This window comes from the organism of the source record quoted next, unplaced genomic scaffold (genome assembly GCF_019419815.1).
Source record: "Pyrus x bretschneideri cultivar Hongxiangsu unplaced genomic scaffold, Pyrus_bretschneideri_v1 Contig3, whole genome shotgun sequence".
In the NCBI taxonomy this organism is placed as follows: domain Eukaryota; kingdom Viridiplantae; phylum Streptophyta; class Magnoliopsida; order Rosales; family Rosaceae; genus Pyrus; species Pyrus x bretschneideri.
In genome coordinates this window covers 2928830-2943632 of record NW_025999612.1, presented here as the reverse complement: position 1 = coordinate 2943632, position 14803 = coordinate 2928830, and positions in this window count along the sequence as shown.

Below are 14803 nucleotides of genomic sequence, written 5' to 3'. Positions count from 1 at the left end.
TTTCGATGCATCATTGCCTACTTTTATTGATTAAACATTTATTTTTTTTATTAAAATGCTTTTTTAATTAATTAACCCATTTGTATGTGCAAAATTACGCATATGATATTGAATTTTTTTTTTTTTTTTTTTTTTGAGAAACATGATATTGAATTTAGTAAATTCTCCTAACTAATTAATTGGCTAAAACTAGGAGATTTATTACAGAAAAATAATTTCATATGAACAGAAAATTTGTCAAGATATGAGGTATCCGCGAGTTGAAAGGTAGGACTAGCTTGGAAAGGCTAAATGCATTTTACTTCTCGTTTCGGTCAAATGACACACGTCCTTCTAAAGCTCTCAAGTAGAGAATCACTCGTGTTTTTGCCAGCTTTGTGCCTTGAACCCAAGACCATGGTGCATGCCTAACTTGGAATTCTAACGCACTTCAAATGGACCACTTTTTGTGGTTATAAATAAAAAAATTGGTGAGGTGTGTTAGTACATAGGCACATATTTATCTTTTTTCATGTAATTTCATATCTCATTTAAAATTTTATTGTGTGCTAGTAGGCATTACTCTATTCTAAAGTTGAGATTGAAATTGAACTAATCATCTTGCTTATGGAAATGGGCTTTGATTTTGAAATTATAACAATTGTGCCATTATGAGTGTGTGAGTGGGTCGGGCTTCAACCAAAACAATCAGGTTGGGCTGTTGCATTTGGGCCCAGCCTGCAATTCTCACACATTTTGGGTTGGGTTTTACTAAAGTAGTCAAATGACTTTTTTGCCATCTTCAATCCAAATCCAACGGTCACTTTTAGGGTGTTTTTCATGTCATTTTGAAATTCAATGTGAGGAGGGGGATAGGTGGTTTCGATCTCCTCAAGGAAATCGTGTGAGGGCTGCAAAACAGAAGGTTGACATCAGGTCAGGGTTTCTACAATGAAAGCCAAGAACCTTGATGGGAATGGTTGGGGGTGACACAAGGTAGATTTGGAGAGTAGGAGCTAGAGGGGGTGGGTTGTCCACTGGCGTTAGTTGTGGAGAGAGATGGGAAAAGCAAGGGGTGAGGGTAAGCAAAGGGTACATAGAGGAGCAATGAGAGAATAAGGGACATATGACCTAGGGGTATGGGTGAATTTGCTGCATCCATCTGATTCAAATGTAACAACTAGTTTTCAATTAATTTTTTATTGTTTGATGTAATTTTCATTGTTCGATCTCTGGCTATAAATTAGGGATTTCAATTGTTATTTGTGTGGGTTGCTTTCTGCCATTTCTGATTTTGAAGTAACCTAATTGCAGGTTCATTTTTGTTTTTCATTTCTTGGTTGCTTTCTGATTGTTTGGTTTGTTTTCCATTTCTTGGTTGCTTTTCCATTTCTGCTTTGTATCTGCTTTTGGCTTTGGTAATTTATGCAACTACACAAAGACAATGACGCATTTCTTGGTTAATTTTGGCTCTATTTTTTATCTGCTTTTCCATTTCTGTAACACACTTTTTTATTTGATACTTGACATGCATACAGAAAGAAATTGTTCTAGATCAACATGGAAAATGAATTTAATTTTTTAATTTGCTTTTGGGTTCAATCATTTTCATTCTCCAAAGTGTCAGTTTAGTTATGATTTGATTAAGAACTTTTTTTTTGCATTTTGTGATTGGAATCTAATTGCAGGGTTATTTCTCTCTTCTCTGTATTTCTTTAGAGGTTTAAGGTTATGTTTTGGAATGGGTTCAATCCTTTTCTGTAACGCCCAACCCCCGAAATATTTATTTTGTTGATAGGCCCAAATTAAAATTTTGTTTAGTTAAATACCATTAACTCCGATTTTCTAATTCAATTCATTTTTCCTTTAGTACAAATTCACAACAAAGAATTTCCCTTCATTATTTAATTAACTAACGTGATTCCTTAATTATATGCCTTGCTTCCAACCATACTAAATACTTATAATTTTTTTTTTTTCCAAAAGTATAATTTCATTTCCAATATATTACATTTCTCTTTCATAGAGATTTCCATTAGAAACATGGTTAATCACATTTCATCATTCCCACGATTTGATTCTTACAAATTTGTCCATACCTTTAATTACCAAAACAATCAATTTAATTATCAATTTAATTCCCCAAATTATTTTATCAAACAACCTCTAAACAAAAGATTAATTCTCAAATATTTAATCTCACTTATTTTATGGTGGCATCTAACATCTCGTTAGACTGCCTACGTACCCTATACAGGGATCAAGCCATTCGTAGTTCGTCACTTCAATTTCAATTAAATTCTGAATTTTTCTTTAAGTGACAAACAATCACCATCGTATTTCAAACAAGTGAACCACACCAAATGCTTATCAAATTTGGTTTTAGAACATCAAAATTAGCTTAAAAATACGGCATCGGCTCAATGGCCACGCGCCGCCACCGGTGGCTGTCGGCTGCCCCGAATTGTCTGAAAATATCAACTATTTCCAAAAATTACCAAATTTTACAGGAAAGTAGATCTCAATGAGTGAAACAACTTTCATACCTTTGCCCAAGTCCAATTGGCTGGGAAACACCTCAAATTGGCCACGAACCACCGGAAACCCTTGAATTTGGGTGTGTTCAATTCGACCTCAAACGAACTCCAACGCCCCCAAACTTGTTTGGGCTTTGTTTCAGACCTCAAGGGAGGTCTAATAGTGGTAGAGACGGATGTGATTAGTTTCAAATTTAGGTGATTCAAACCCGATTCCGCTGCACCCTATCGTACGGGTTCTCCCAATTTCAAGGCCAAATCCCTTAATATTTGGGGTGTAATTGGAAAAGGGAAGGTCATGAAGGGTTTTCCAAGTAGTGGTTTGATGTAATTCGCCGGAAAAATTGGCGTAAACCCGTCGAAAAAACAAGGAAACCGATCGGGTTGGATCAAAAGGGCGCGGGTCGAGGATCCCCCACTTCCCCTTTCTCTCCCTTCCCCTCATTTTTCTTTTTTGATTCGTCCACCTCCCATCTTTACTCTCCTTTCCTTTGCACCTCAGCCACACTATAAGGGTGGATGTGTGAAATTGGGCATAATGACCCGTGAATGTGCAATTGGGCACAATGACCCGTGAATGTGAAATTGGGCAAAAAATGGCCCGTGGTTTATAAGGGTGGATGTGTGAAATTGGGCAAAAGACCCGTGGATGTGGAATTGAAAAGAAAAAAAAAAGAAAGAAAGAAAGAAGAAGAAGCAAAAGAAAAAAAGTGTGATATGTATTGGCCAGGTATATTACAATCTTTTCCAGTCTACTAGACACTGTTTGGGGCAAAAAGGAAAAAGTGATGAAAGCATTGTTTTGACAATGATAAGTATGGCTAAAAATTTTAAGCCAATGATAATTGTGGTTGGAAATTTTAATATTTATGGAGGTTATGGTGATTTATTGAATGCAAATGAAATTATAAACTGTGGTTATGGATTTCCCATTATAATTAAAATGGTGGGTGGACATGAATGAAATTGTGGGATGAAATTTGAGTTCATTTAATATAAATGATTCTATAGCTGAGTTTTTTCCGTTTGATGAAAATAATTGACGGGAAAAGTTTATAATTACAAAATGGTATCATAGCAAATGATCCTACTCTGTAATATGCAATGTTTTCGAGTTCTTGTCGGTGTGAATAAAGTGGCATTTATGTTTTATATGTGAAATACATATATAAATTGTATTGACTGTGGTGTAATTCCCTTGGTAATTATGAAAGTTTCGTTAATGAGAATTGTGATTTGCGTTTATAATGCATTATGTCTTAGTTCTTTGAATAATGAGAAAATTATGTGGAATATGTATATATTGTAAATCATCATGAAGTGAATTGAATTGGATGGAAGATTTTTAAAATGTCATATGTCATATAATAGCTTTAAAGGTGAGCACTTGATTAAGTTTTGGATTAATCTTGCATTGAGTTGATATTATGTTATGCATTATGAAATTGTTGAATGTTAAGATGATAGTGATATTGTAACAAGTAGATTGAAGAGTTGTATTATACATGTGCCAGTGAGAATATGTGACTAGGCGTTACATTTTCCTTCTCCAAACTGATAGTTTAGGGATGGTTTCATTATGAACTTTTTTGCATTTTGTGCTTGGAATCTAATTTCAAGTTCCTTCTCTTTTTGTGGTTCTTTGGTGCTTGGTTACAATAGTTTTAAACACTTAAGAAATCTTGGGATTGCGTTTTTTTTTCTTGTCAAAAAAAAATAAATAAATAAAATAAGGGTTGTTAAACAAATTTGATTTGGTAATTAGGGTTTAGGGTTCTGTTTTGGTAATGGGTTGAATCCTTTTCCTTCTCCAAACTGTCAGTTTAGAGTTGGGTTGATTATGAATGTTTTTTGCCTTTTGTGATTGGGATCGAATTGCAAGTTCCTTCTCTTTTTGTATTTGTTTGGTGCTTAGTTACATTAATTTAAAACACTAAAGAAATCATGGGATTAAGTTTTTTTTTTTTGTCAAAAACCTAGGATTATGTTTGTTAAGGGTTTGTTAAAAACCTTGATTTGGAGATTAGGGTTCATGGTTCTGTTTTGGTATTTAGAGTTCTATTTCCATATTTCTCTCTTGATCTCATTTTTTTTAATCAACCTAATTGCAAGTTCGATTTTGAGTTCCAAGCTTTGATTTTGGTTTAATTATCTTTCATTTTGATTCTAGTTTATGTTGCTATGATTTAGCTTTTCTTTTTCATCATTCTGAATCAAACAAAATGTTTATGTTCAGTTGTGGTAACTACAATCTAATATTAATCTAATGTTTTAGCAATACAATTGAACATGAGAATTTTGAGTATTTGAAGTCTATTTTTTTGTAACTAAAATTTCTTTTGGTAAAATTTCTTAATCCAACGTCTTTTGCTTTTTGTATTACATCCATATTCCAAGTCATTTTTTTGTATATCCACTTAATTTGCATTGTATTCAGATTACACTTTGATTCAATTGAAATGTGTTTTTTTGAGCTTTTGATTTCTTTGGTGAATATGTGGCAATATATGTGTGGATGTGTGTCTATGTGGTAGTTTATGTGTGACTCTATATGAATATGTGGCAGATTCATTGTATGTGTGACACTATGGTAGTGTATGTGTGAATGTGTGTATCTATGTGTGACAATGCATGGGCAAATGTAGGAACAGAAATGAAAATTGACATTTTGAAACTTACCTTTTGTTTGGTAGTTGAGAGAAATGGGGGGAAAAGGAAAAAAAACAAAACATATCACCAATCTTCTTTTCCTTTTCTAAGCAACAAAAAGAGAATCATGATCCCTATAACCAGTCAACTCATCCCAATGTAATGGTTTAATTTGATTGAAATTGATCAGTTTCACAAAAGAATGGACAGAGATGTGGAGGTCATAGGTAAATTAACGTTCTCAATGCCAGTAAACCTTTAAATTTGTAGTTAACAGTTTTAATAGACTTCATTTTACCGTGATTCTTATGACTATACTCTATGTATTTGTTTTTGGTTGTTTAATGGCATGACAACAAACTGAGGATGTGATTGTGAAGAGTATCACGGTTGAGAGAAAACAAAACCTATAGATAAAAAATATGAGGTCAATAATGTTTATGTTAAATTGTTATTATAAATTTATACTTGCATAACCATATAAACATAAGGTTGAGAACACTAACTGCATTTTTTTATTCTTGAGGAGAGCAAATGAGGATCACCCTGTGGCCAGAAAGTGCAACAGGTTTTAAGAAGGATGCACTAAAAGCTTTGGCGTCGCCTATGTTTATCGCTTTGACTAGTATAAACAGAGGTAAATCAACAACTCTTCTTTACCGTTTTACTAAATTATTGTTTTACAAATTATCTTCTTGTTACTAAACATGTACAAACTAAGTTTCAATACCTAAACTCGATCGTTGAGGTGCTACCCAAGACTGCTGAAATTTATGCAAAACCCTTATTACTATTGGTTTTGAGTTGAAGACTATTGAAGAGTTACGTCTCCTTAATCCTGCACTAAACAAGGTTAGTGCACCATCCTTGCACGATTAAATAAAATGTCTTTTCTTTGCGAATTGTATTTTGCAACCACTATTATTTTTTCTCCTTTGCCTAAACATAAAAACATGATAAATGCATATCTTCGTGTCTACTTGAGTTTCGATGATTGATATATTTCAAGTTGTTTATCATTTTTTAGAGAACGTTTCTTCTCTTTTGAATTTTGTTCTAATCCTAATATGTTTGGTTTGTTTTCATTTTTGCATTTTGATTACGAAAACAAGTAGTCGCCAATTTTGTTCCGCTTTTTGGGTGTTTCATCTCTTTTGCTTAGAGTTTTAGTGCAATTAATGCATTTATATTACAACAGGATGCAAGATTGATGTGCTGGGCGACATTGTCAATTATGATCTAAGCAAATGTGGTGGTACAAATCTTGCCTGTTTTGCAACAAGGTTGTGAAGAAGACTATGCAACCTTTAAATGCTATGAACATATGTTGCTAAAAAAAATTTCATGAACCATATAAACACTCAAATCCAAATTTTTATATCTCTTCACACAATATGTATGGTTTTAACTGCATACATTATCTTTTCTAACTGGTTGACGCAATAATGTTATCATGTGTTACTTAGGTTCAAGATTAATTTTATTGTGGAGGACAACACAAATCAGTTCAATCTTAGTACGATAGGAATGCACGCTGAAAACTTTTGGATGTATCTTGCCACTTTATCGTCCTAGAAGAAGGGTATGATGATTCTTTATGTTGCCGCCGCAACTTAAAAAATTGGTTGGCATCACAAAAAAATTTCAACTTCGATTTGGTAATTAGAAAAAGAATTTGGTAGAACGGGGTCTATTATTTACAGATTAGTTCAGGAGCAACCACCATCTGGCGCAATAATTAGCTTGGTTAAACCGTGCACACTTGATACCAATATTGAGAAGTAAGTTGTTAATGCTGCAACCTCTGTCTCTTTTGAGAAAATTATAGCAATGATCCTTCAACTAAAAATTCATGATCATTGATCCGTTAACTCATCAAAACATGTAGCTATGGTCCTTTTCTTCAAATCTGTTAAAACTTTCGTCAAAATGAATCACTTAGCGAAAACGTGAGGTTAAAATCAAGGGGCAGATATGAGAAACTAAATGAAAAAAAAAAAAAATTATAGAAAGGGTCTCTCAACTCTAACCCAATTGTAGCAATGATTCTTCTAATACGACTCGTTTTAATGGAAGTTCTAATGGATTTGCAAAAAAGGATCATGACTGCATTTTTTGAGGAGTTTAGGGATCATTAGTCATAGATTTTTAGTTGAAGGATCATTGCTACAATTTCTTCGCCTTTTACACCCTTGGAAGGGCACACTGAAGAAATTTAATCACTTCAAATAAGAGTGTAAAAAGAGTATAGTTAGCTGAACTGGAACTTGCAGAAAGCAAAAGTTGATTTTCCTTTATATTACACAACTTCAACAATATTCTGTGTACATTTGAAACCTTTAATTATGATCTTTTAACTTGGACATCAATTAACTGCAAAACATGTGTGTGAAGTCTAGATTTATTGTTTGTATTCCCTTGTCAAATGTAAATTATACCATCATACTCTAGTTAGATTTAGGGTTAAAATGCTACTTTAGGATCTTGCTACTGGACATATCATTTCAAAAGCTTAACTTCTTACATTAAAGGTTTGTTCATGCATATACATTTCATGCCATTATTTCCAATTGATTTTGTCTAGTGGTTTTGTCTAGCCAAAACCTCTCGCTACTTTCATGTGAGCAGGATATATACCTTAAAACAACTTACATGGGATTTCTGACAACTTTTTCCCCAAGAGTGTTTTTCAACTCTAGATCTTTCCAAATTGATTTTGCATATGACATGTGGCTTTTTTGATCCCCTTTCTATCTGAACATCAAGCACTCTTTAAATTGTCCATCTATGGTTCATTTGTTCTTTGAGGTTTGAAATTGAAATTTTTTTGAAAGCTTTATTTTTCATCTCCATCTTAGATCTCCTAGGAGCATCAAGTGTATTTTATGGGTAATATTATTCATTGAATATTTCTAAAAGATCTTACCAATCACCTTGGGAACCTAAAAATGAACTGGGAGGAAAATATTGAAGAAATACAGGCTATTAAGATAGTATTGAAAAATTAGAAGAACAAGAAGATAAGTTCTAGCATCAAAGATCGCATATAAAGTGGTTACAAGCAGGTAATGCCAACACTACTTTCTTCCATCTGACTACTATAAAGCGAATGAGGACAAATAGAATAAAAAAGATTCAAAATGGCAGGGGATTGTGGGTTAAGGATCAGGAAGGCATCAGAGGAACAGTGGAAACAATTTCAAGACTTTATTCTCGACAAGTGGACATCGTGAATGGGGAAATATTTTATACTATGTTCAACCAGTGGTTATGCCGCAGATGAATGAATTGTTGATTAGACCATTAGAGGAAGAGGAAATTAAAGACCCTGTGTTTCAAATGGGAAGCCTAAAAGCTCCAGGGTCGGATGGGTTCCAAGGTGTATTTTTTTCAATCTTTCTGGGATATAATTGAAGCGGAGATTAAGGGCTTGGCCACTAAGTTTCTAAATGGTGGATCAAATTTGCAAAAATTAAATTCCACCAATATTGTCCTAATCCAGAAGATACCAAACCCTGCCATTTTCAACCAATAAACTTGTGTAATTACTCCTACAAGGTACGTTCGAAGATTTTAACAAATCGTCTTAAACCCCTGCTTTCTAATATTATCTCTCCATGTCAGAATGCTTTTGTGGAAGAAAGACAAATTAAAGACAATATCATAATTGCCCATGAAGTCTTTCATTTTCTTAAGCTCAGTAAGGCAAAGCTAAAGTATGAGTTGGGAATTAAACTTGATATGAATAAGGTATATGACAGGGTGGAATGAGACTTCCTTGAGGCTGCCAAGATGAAGATGGGCTTTGATAGAAAATGGCTGAGCTTGGTGATGAATTGTGTTACGACCGTGGAGTTTTTAGTTTTGATTCATAGTTTTTAGTTTTGATTCATGGGCATCCAGGAAAGAGATTTAAATCGACAAGGGGATTGAGGCAAGGTGACAAACTTTCACCATACTTATTTCTTATTGTTAGTGAGGTTTTATCTCTTCTAATTAGAAATGCTATTGAAATGGGATATGTGGAAGGAATCTGGATCAATGCTAATGGAACATGCCTCTTTCATCTCTTATTAGCAGATGATACTTTGATTTTCCTAAAGGCCATAAGAAATAACAGTCAAAATATTGTAAATTTACTCAATGCCTATTGTCATGCATTCGGCCAGGAGATTAGTTTGCAAAAGTTAGTTGTCTATTTTAGTGCTAACACTTTGATTGAAGTTTGCCAAGAACTTTGTAGAATATTAAATATGCCACAAGTGGAAGACCTAGGGAGATATTTCGGAATTCTGACAGATTGGGGAAGTTCAAAAAAAGAGGCGTTGGCTTATGTTAGAGATCGTGTTCTAAGGAAAATACTAGGGTGGAAACAATAGTTCCTTTCTCAGGCCAGACATAAGGTGTTGATTAAGACGATCATTCAAGCGTTGTCGGCATACCCAATGAACATATTGTTGGAAATTATATATTGTAATATATAATTTTAATAATTGAATGAAAAATATTGTTAACCAATTTCTTGGAAAGGTTATGTTGTTTAGGTGTATTCCTTGATAAGTGATGTATACTTATGGATGAAAAGTTACATCTCTTTAATAAGTAGAAATTGGATTCTATTTAAACCCATGAAACCATTGGTATTAAATATAGAAAATTAGAGCTAACTTTCTCTCTAGTTGTTTATATTAATCTCATATATAATTGATGTTGTGAATTTCTTTATGATTATTATCATTGAAATTATATTGTTATTTTTCATATTTTCTAATATTCCTCCAACAATCTAAAGATAGAATTTTATTTGGAGTAATTAGAAAAATATGCGATTGTAAGATGTACATGCAGTTTATGAGAAAAGCAAAAGGGAATGTAAGCATTAGTCTTTGCTTGATTCGTGCCTTTTGCATGGTGTGATTTTAAAATCTGGCAGCTATTAAGGCAATAAGTCAGTACCTTTTGGTAAAGAAAGACTGAGAGACACAAATGAATGTCGTGTCTGTTTAATACTTGTGTTTCATATACACAATCATGTTTGTAACTCTGATTTGAGGTTTTGCGATTTTATGTTTTGACTTGATTGATAAATCTTTGAATAAAACTGAACATAAATATATGATAGTTAATAGTGCAGATTAGTATCAATCCGTGGGATAAGGTCCTCTTCAAGGAAGGGAGGACTTCATCTAAATTTGATGCATTTAATTGATATACGTGCGGCCAAGAACTTGTGGCAGAAAGATGAGAAATGGTGAATCAGTTTTTATATTCAATGGATTTAGAACCGCCAAACGGTTTGGCTAGCCATGGAGTTTGACTCATGCAGATACTCGTGTCTGTTGGTGGAAACATACCAGTATGTATAAATTAAAATATACAATCTCTTCAGTTTGGGTCCGTGATGACAAAGCCAAGGTGAACAAGTATGGTTGTTTATAATTGGTATGATTGTTTGATTTCGATGATGAGGACTTGGGGGTTCAGTCTCGCTTGCGCCTATTAAAAATGGTTTTTTAACCATGTTGTTATGAAGTGTCCTACAAGATAATCAAATTGATATGCAGTAGTACATTAGTTTAGAGAATCCCATTATTTAAAATGGATGATGGAGTGGCTTCATGATCCAGACAAATCATGTCTTGATAAGAAAGATGCAAACCATTGCATATGCTTTGACGAAGTCATATATGGGCTTGATATGCCGGCTGATGTTTTTTACAGAAAAAACATGAAAAGGCATTTGGTGGTGAACCGAAAACAAACGTGGCTTTCCATTTGAATGGACGTATATGTAGCCAAGCAGTATTGTGCTTGTGGTGGCAAGTTCAGAAAATTAAAGAGTAGCGGTTGTGAAGCATCTTTCTTTGCAAAAGAGAAGGTTTTTTTTTTATGACATTATACATATGGCACTGAACTACTTGTGTACCGCAGATGTGCGAAGGCTTCAAAGCCATAGTGATACGGAAATATGAATGCTTGAGGTTTTTGTTTCACAATTAGCTATAAGATCATAATGCAATCTTTAATGTTGTGGCTGGGCATCTACGGATATAGGCTGTATGATATGCAAATTCATTGATTGAATTAGCAAATATATAGAATGATGAGCAGTTCCTGATAAAGGAGTAACATGTGAAGGCACTACAAAAATGAGTTTTGCTCATAAGCCATGTTAGTCATGGATAAAACCAAAGCCAATTCCTTTGCAAAGTATACACTGAAAGTGTGGGGGTCTTCGTAAAAGGAATGATGAGGCACTGAAATTGATGCTTATTGAGTAAGCATACACAATTAAATTAAACATGATGATGTTTATTAAGCAAGAATATGAATGGACATGTTATGAATTCAATGATGCTGGCTAATTGAATTTTGATAATTTAAAGTCAAAGTACATATAGGTGGATATGCAAAAGGCATAATCTATAATGGAATTGAATACAGCCTTAAGGCTACAGAAATGTACTTTGTGATAATTTAGCCGAGTAAGGGCTAAACGCAATGTCCAAATTGTAAAGAGTAATTTGTTTATTAAAAGAGAGAGAATAAAAAAGCAGTTATCTCTTATAATGATTAACTTTAAGGTATGAAGAGTTAGAGACCTTCCTACAAATACCTTAAATGTGGGGGAAGTCTACTTCCTAGTGTTAGCAAATTACTTACAAAAGTCCCAACATATATATACTTTTGAGGACTTGACATTTCAAACAATGTCAAACAACTACTCTCGTATGAAATATAATTTCATAATATGGAAGTGCACACCATAAGAGTAGTCAACCTTAGTGATACCAATTATTAAAGGTTTGACTATTGAGTAAGTTGATCATCGAGGGGAATGAGACTAAAGCCAACACAACTAATGAATCAGCTGAGCGGAAACCTAACTTAGTTGATTGGAGATCCCATGGTCTAAGTTCAATAGGCAAACTGGTTGGGCATGATTCAAAGAAGTTAACACACTATATACCTCATTCTTATGGTAGAAGAAGTGTGTTGTCTGCAGAAGTTTTAGGAGGTATATTTGTACTTAATGACAGTGATATCTTATAAATAAGAGGAATAAAGCAGATTATTCTTAATCAGTGGTCACCTATGTGAGAGTAGAAGTGGGTCGCTTCTATGAGTATGTGATGGCTAAATTCTCTAAAGCTCTCATGAATCCGGGATTTGTTCAGGACCAAAATGAACACAACCGTATGAACCAGAATATATTAGGATTAGTGATGTGTGTTGCTTATTGTCTCGATTTACTACTGCGGTGAACAGTTCAAGATTTTATATTCACTGCGTCACCAAGTAAATCCGATAAGTATTCACTAGGGTAGGTTCAAGTCCAAAAGACACCTCTCCCGATGCATCTCTTGTCCGTCTGTACTCTCAAATTCTTCCTAATTTTTCATTCATGTGGGGGATTGTTGGAAATTATATATTGTAATATATAATTTTAATAATTGAATGAAAAATATTGTTAACCAATTTCTTGGAAATGTTATGTTGTTTAGGTGTATTCCTTGATAAGTGATGTATACTTATGGATGAAAAGTTACATCTCTTTAATAAGTAGAAATTGGATTCTATTTAAACCCATGAAACCATTGGTATTAAATATAGAAAATTAGAGTTAATTTTTACTCTTGAGAAATAGGGTTTCTCCACTTTGTTTCTTTCATGCTTCGTGAGTCAAATTCCGAGTCGTGTCTTGAGAGTATGAAATATATAAAGTTCGCCAAAGTCCGAAGATTGAAGTGCTTTGACTTCGGATTATAGATTGTTGAATCCTGGGAGATGGACGCCTACCGAACTACAAGCACAAGAGTAGGGGCGAAATTCTATCTTTAGGACATTGCATTTATGCAAGCCTCAATCTCCAAGTTTGTCAGTTATTCTAACTTTCTCTCTAGTTGTTTATATTAATCTCATATATAATTGATGTTGTGAATTTCTTTATGATTATTATCATTGAAATTATATTGTTATTTTTCATATTTTCTAATATTCCTCCAACACATATTCAAATTTCTGGATACCTTACATAATGAGATTGATGCTGCTCTTGCTAGATTTTGGTGGGGGTAAAGAGAAAACGAGAGAAAAATTCACTGGATTAGTTAGGAAACTATAAGTTATTCAAAAAGTGAGGGGGGGAATGGGATTCCGGAATCTAAAAGAGTTTAATATTGTTCTTCTTGCCAAGCAATGTTAGAGATTAATCCATGATCTGAATTCTCAGTGGGCTCGAGTATTAAAGGAGCAATACTTTCCTTATGTCTCATTTTTGGAAGCCAAGAAAGGTGGGCGTGCTTCTTGGATTTGGTCCAACTTGCTTGAAGGAAGGGAGTTGTTAAAAAGTGCGCATTGGCAAGTTATGAATGGTAAAAAAAAAATTTGGGTTGATAAATGGGTTCCAAGTATTAAGTGCGGTCGTCCAATTCCTCTCGATGAAGTAGATGTGGATAGAGAAATGCTTGTGGCCTCGGTTATTAACATGATGGATGGAAGTTGGGAGTTGAACCCAACTCGTAATTTGACCTCTGAAGACGATTGTAGGGCAATCCCTAGTATACATGTGGGTGATTCTAGGAGGGATGATAGGTTCATTTGGTCTACAGATAGGAGGGGGATTTACTTTGTCAGATTAGATGGCTCCAAAACAATAATGGCATAAGACGGAATTCACAACCCTTATCTTCAAGGCATATTGATCATGAGGTGTGGAAATGGATTTGGGGACTGGAGGCCCTTTCTAAAATTCAAAACTTGTTATGGAAATGAATCAAAGTTGTCATTGCTACGCAACTAAACCTTTCTAAAAGAAGGTGTGCTAATGCACCCCTTTGTCCGATTTACAATGAGTATGAGGAATCTGTAGAACATCTTTTGTTTTTTTGTCCCTGGGTTGATTTGGCCTGGTTTGGAGCCTTACTGAATTATAAAGTTGATAGGAATTCTATTACTACTTTTGATGCTTGGCTTTTAAAAATGTTCAAGGAGAATTTCGGGGATAAGGCAGAGAGGGCGAGAATTCGAACGCTATTGGCTTTCACTTGTGGGCACATCTAGAAAACCCGATGTAAGTCAATTTTTAATCACAAACCTCATTCTTCTATGCAAAAACTGTTAAAGCCATTCAATGTGCTTATGCTCTGTTTATGAAGGCAAAGGAAAGGAATTCAACCTAGAGAGGAGCAAGGTAAATAGTTCAGCAGGACCGGCCCTGGTCTCCACCCTCCTCCCAAATGATAAAAATTAATGTTGATGCAAGTTGGAAAGTGGGGGCTTCAATAGGTTATGTAGGTGTTGTGAGAGACTTAAGGAATATGTGTATAAAGGTTATAAGAAAGGAAGTGCATGCATCCAGTGCAACCATGGTTGAGGCTTTGGCGATCCTTGAAGGTTGTTTTTTGGCTCAACAAAGCAACTATTCTCAAATAGTGGTGGAATCTGATTACAAACAAATGATTTCTTACTTAAATGGAGGTGCTGAAAACTGCAGCTGGGAGATATATCCTATTTTAAGTTGCATACTGCAAATAGGGTGTCGTTTTCAAAATTGCATTTGGTCTTAGGTGGCAAGATCAGTGAATGAAGCAGCGAACTTTGTCGCTAGATTTAGTGGTGTGGAGATGAGCAATTCC